We start from the raw sequence: 6,262 nt of genomic DNA on the forward strand, positions 1-6,262 counted from the left end.
AATATCTATCACCCATTACATTCCCTGTATTACAGAATGTCTATTACTCATTGCATCGATGTGTTACAGAATGTATATTACTCATTACATTTATGTGTTAAGAATGTCTATTACTCAATACATTCATGTATTACAGAATGTCTATTACTGATTACATCTATGTGTTACAGAATGTCTATTACTGATTACATCTATGTGTTACATAATGTCTATTACTCATTATATCTGTGTATTACAGAATGTCTATTACTCAATACATCCATGTATTACAGAAAGTCTATTACTCAATACATCCATGTATTACAGAATGTCTATTACTGATTGCATCTATGTGTTACATAATGTCTATTACCCATTTCATCTATGTATTACAGAATGTCTATTACTCATTATATCTGTGTGTTACATAATGTCTATTACTCATTATATCTGTGTATTACAGAATGTCTATTATTCAATACATCCATGTATTACAGAATGTCTATTACTCAATACATCTATGTGTTACAGAATGTCTATTACTCATTACATCAATGTGTTACATAAAGTCTATTTATCAATACATCCATGTATTACAGAATGTATATTGCTCAATACGTCCATGTATTACAGAATGTCTATTACTGATTACATCTGTTTTACAGAATGCCTATTACTCATTTCATCTATGTGTTACAGAATGTCTATTACTCAATACATCCATGTTTTGCAGAATGTGTATTACTCCACTGTCCCTTCTGAAACTTAAAATAGTCAATCTAACAAAAAGAAAATGTGACACAATCCGGTCCAGAGTTAAATCTTGGTTGACAGCGTTATTGGAAATTCAGTTGTTTAAGGGATAGGCAATGAAAAGTGATAAAAAGAATCACTGAAAAAATGTTTTGAAAAATACTAGGAACTATCTTAACAATATATATAAAATATGCAAACGTTATCGTTCTTAAAAATAGTGATAATCTAAGGTAACGTTTAGGATAAAACTAGAAATTAAAAAGATATTCAGTCAACGATAATTTCTCCTCCATTAAATCGCTATTACTAGGTAAAATTTGATTATATATATTGTTCACAAAATAAATATCACTAATCAGGTCTCAGGTCGGCCGTTACAATCTATAATCATCAACCAAAATTAAACACACAATACATATTCTATATACTTAACACCGCCCCTCATGACAAAAAGGAAATATTTATACACTAAAGCTTTCTTTTACATGTTAGGCAAATATACATATACTTAAAATTACACAAGATGATGTATTATGAATTAGACAAAATAAACATGAAGCAATATAGTACTTCTATAAACGCGAAAGTGCACATGCAATTAGATTATATTTTCCCTTGATGTGCTGGATGTAAATATTGCATTCATGCAACATCAAACTCAATGTTAACACTCTCTAATTTTATTTATCATTTTGTTAATGAAAGTAAGGGAGGATGTAATCACTGAATATAACAATTAGTGATGGAGCTGAAATAATGAACATCTCAAAATGTTGCAAAGCCAATATCAAAGACAGATGTCCCCTCTCGAGTTTGGAATACTTTCTCTAGTACTTGTTTAAATTGTCAAATTTGCATCACTAAATAGATCAATGAACTTCTGAATAGTTTCCAAGTGATATGTCTAGGTAGATAATAACGTCATGGATGTGAACGTCACATTTTTCTAGACCAGATGTAACCACGTTCATTAAGCGGTGGAAAATAGGAGAATCTTTCGTAGCGAGGGACATCACTTTATATTGATAAAGTCCATCTGCAGTTACTAATGCCGAAATTTCATTTGCTGTTTCCGTTAGTTGAATTTGCCAGAATCCTTTCTAAAGGTCAATCGTATTGACATAATCTGCATCTCAAAGCAGTCATCAATTCTCGGCAGCGGAAATGAATCTTTTGGTGACACTGTTCACTTTCCCTAGTCGGTGCACACCAGGAAAGTATTATCTGGTTGAGGCACAAAATGACATGGTGAACTCCAGTCACTTTCACTCGATTTTCTTACGTCACGTATTTAGGCTCGAATAAACAGTAACACAAGAAAGAGTGAAAACAACAAGCTTTCAAAAAATACATTAATTTATTTCCCTGGAAAAATTCTGTAAAAATGGACAAAAATATGAACTTACGGTTTTATAGAATCAAATCCAAAATAATCCAAGAATAATCCAAGAATAAAATTTTTGGAGTCCTAATAACAAGTTCGAATCACGACGAAGACTCCGAGATGGACGACGATGCCGTATGCTGCAATCTGTAGTGGTAAAATCTACAGTTCTTTGTAGAAACAAGAATTATCGCTCCGGTTTCTAGCTGAATAAATTGTTATAGAAAAGCTGTCCTTGTTCAACAATTTTACACGAGCACACGTATTTTCCAGGAAAATAACAGAATTAATCCTTTTGAATCAACGTAATTTGAAATAACTCCAAACAGCACAACATGCAACTTCTAGTGTAAGAAAAGGCCCAGCTGCAACTGAGAATAATTTTCCAAAATAGAGGCTATATGGTCTTCAAAAACGTAGACAAGGGGTCACGTGATCATCTTCTGGACGTTTATAGAAGCCAAATACTTGTTAAAGATCACGTCTACCCAGTGTGACCCTGATGAAAACAAATCATTTTACTCTAAGAAATAAAAATAAATAAATTTGTTTACATCTTAAAGACGAAGTCCCATCATGACCTCGACAACAACCAATCATTTTAAAATAACATAGAACTTGTTTATGATGGTTGCTACAAATTTTGAAAGAAGGTCAGGATTTAGATCAACACCTGGTGTTTATAAACTATCAGTCAAGGTCAAACTATTTTCTGAAAAAAGTATCATCTCTAGTGAATAAATTTAATTTACAATACCATGTAATGAATAATAATTCTTTTTAAAAGTGACAAACAATTAAATTGAAATAAATATATATTAAATCAGATATAATTAAATCAAATATACATAACAATTCTATGAAATCTTTCTCCAGCAAATACTGAATTTCTTTTTTCAAACATTTCTGTTTGAGACGATTCATCTTGTGTGGATGTTGTTTTACAGGTGTATAATCTACCATTTAAACATTATGGACGATTTAATTTGCTTGTCTTGGAGCATCTGGAAACAAGTACTCATACTACTATAATAACTGTTTTAGTTCATCATACCATCATTCAAACGCCACTGTGTGAATCAGGTATTGCTAAATTGACTTGATGATTAACAGGACTATCTTTGTAAAAATTCTCCTTTGACATATTTATATGGCACATTTATGTCTGTTTTCGCCTTCAAGGAGTGTTAATGATTTAATTCATTCACTTCTTTTCAACTCTATAAGAACCAACGTACTTAGCCCGAGGAGGATTTTGAGGTTTGGGCGAGAAAGCCGATCTCTATCGCAGGATAAAAAACCTCTCCTTTGTAGTTCTGAATACCTTAATTTCATGTTTGACTGAGCAGAGGGAAGATTAGTTCTTAATGCCTGACAAGCCTTTGACAGCTTATATTTCGAATCAGAGACAGATTCTTCAAAGGTTTGATGAAATCCTTTTACATCCCCTTGACTTTCACGATGATAGAATACTTAAATTGTATGATGCCGAATTCACACATCACTTGCTGGAAATTCCAGACATAACATTTTACCTTTGATCAGATTCGACAGAATTTAGAAGGCCAAAAGTTCAAAAATCTTTATCAAAACTTTAACTATTTCCTCTGGAAACCTTGTGGACGCACACAGTATCGTTAACAGTATTGGTTACCTGATTTGTTATTAGGTAAAGGACCAGCACACTCTACATTATTCTGCTATATGACTCGTCAAATGTAGGAATGGTTGCAAGCAAACCTTAGGTATCTTATGATTGGATTTTCCTAACAAGCTCTACAGTATTTAAAACTATTACGTTTAATCTTTTGGTACAAAATGATTCAAGATATTATGATGTCTTATTGATGCATAAATGCCCAGCCAACGGCTAGACTTAGTATTTATGTCGATATGACTTAAGAACAACAATTCATTGTTAAAATGACAGCTTATCACCAGCGATTACCTCACCTGGTCTCTATTTTCTCATTAGGTTTTCATTTTTAACAAATTAGTTACAGATAAGTACCTCTGAAGCTAATGTCAAGCTTTTTCACATACCCACATTAACCGAGACTCGAACGCACGCAGTGGTGAGATGGCAGTTATCCGTAATGTTGAGCGTTTTAGACCACTCGGCCACTCTGGGTCCCGCACATTGTGTTGTAATATATGAGCAATTCTATTACAGGACCGCGACCTTGATCTATTTGAAATAATGCTCTCTTTAGTATGTTGATTATTTTTCAGTCTGTAGCTAGCATAAATAACATGCCGTTTCTTCTTGCAATAAGTGCATGTTGGAAGTTGTAAGGATCTCTGATCTGTCTTATGGGAATTTTGATTCCTTACGTTTGTGCCAGATTGAGATTTGGAAATACTCGTATGAGACTGAAATGGTATTTTACCAAAAGTAAACAGCTAAGAGGAAGGTTTATTGACAAGTGATTAAAGGAATAATTGCCAGCTGTACGAATAGCATTTTCCAAAGTTTCCACCTTTTTCCTATAAATATAGGTTCAGACAAAAAGATGGGATTCAGATGCAACAGATGATTTGAATGATGAATGTGGATGGAATTCTTGAACTCATCTAACATGAGATGTCTGATGTTATCATAATCTTTATCAACCTTCTTTGCCTTCTTCGCTCAGCACCACCTATGAAATAGTCATTCTGTTTTTCTTCAATGCGAGTTCGACATAGACATGTCGAGTTTCTTTTCGACAATTCCAAAACTTTTATCGATATGCCTAAGGTACAAACTCTTAACCCTTCAAGATATATTCCTTAACCACATCATAATCAGTACTTTGTTGTAATGACAACGAACTGCAGATCCCACGAATTCTGCAAATAAGTACAGTTTGCAGTAACAAACTCAGTACAAAGTGCAGTTCTCTATTGGTCATTTTAAATTTTCAGCAATTTTCTCAAAAAGAAGAAAATAGTAGTAAGCTTCTTTTTTACTAACCTGACATTTCTGTTACATCAAAACAAACCAAAAGCGCCTTTACCCAGAAAATGTTAGTACACCAATTATTGGACCAAACTATTGTTTTATTTCTTGCTCACACTTCAGAAAGATCATACGGTGTGACAAGCTGAAGCAGTTCTTACTTTTTGAAGCACTGCCTCCATTGTTGTGTAGGATTTAAAATTAAGTTTTTCACTTTAGATGACATTGTGAAAGCGTGCTGGTATCACTAAGGATTTCTCAAGTATGTGAAATTAAATTACCATTGACTAACAAAAAATTCCGAAACAAATTAAATTTAAATTGAAGAACAAAAAACAACAAATTGGAGTTCGCTAAAAAAAATCTGAGAAATTCATATCCCAAACGATGCCTCTGATTTTCCTTTACGACTTTGTTGATTTAATTAAGCACATGAAAAGGGCGAAATCCAACAAGTTTTGTAAACAATTTCCAAAGGAGTAATTTAGTTCTGAACTCAATAAGCACTTTGTAATTCCAAAAAATAATTTAGCTTAATAAATCCCTTCAAATAATAACTGAACACACTAAAATTAAAGGCACTTGAACAGACGTTAAGGTAATAAAGGAAATAAACATTCCTAATATTAAAAAACTAAGACACAATAACAGAACCAGGATGATGATCATTTTCCCGTCAAATTCATAATCAATATTCTTGCAGAAACTTCCAATGTCAAAAGGACACGTAAAGTGTTTACATCCAAGTAATAATGATCTTAATATATAGTCTAAAATCATGAAAAATTAGGTATGTAATATGTTGCTTACAAAAAAGGAAATTTGTAAGGTAGGGCCAGCTCCTACCAACAGTTATATCAAAAGGTCAATAACATAATAAAAATTAAATGTAGATAACAGTATTATTGCGTCTTTATATTCACAAATTTTGACGTAATTAAAATTTCGTCCAAGGTTGATATGTTACAAACTAACATTAAAGGGATTACAGATGGTTTATGGATTTCAATTTAATTGTTTGTCAGTTTTTAAAAAAAATTATTCTTCATTACATGATATTGTAATGTAAATTTATTCACTGGAGAAGATACTTTTTCCAGAAATTAGTTTGGCCTTGACTGTTCGTTTTATAAACACCAGGTGTTGATCTAGATCCTTGCCTTGCTTCAAAATTAGTAGCGCCACTTAAGTAAGTTCTCTTT

Source organism: Sinohyriopsis cumingii, chromosome 15 (assembly GCF_028554795.1).
Source record: "Sinohyriopsis cumingii isolate HCF-2022 chromosome 15, ASM2855479v2, whole genome shotgun sequence".
Lineage (NCBI taxonomy): Eukaryota > Metazoa > Mollusca > Bivalvia > Unionida > Unionidae > Sinohyriopsis > Sinohyriopsis cumingii.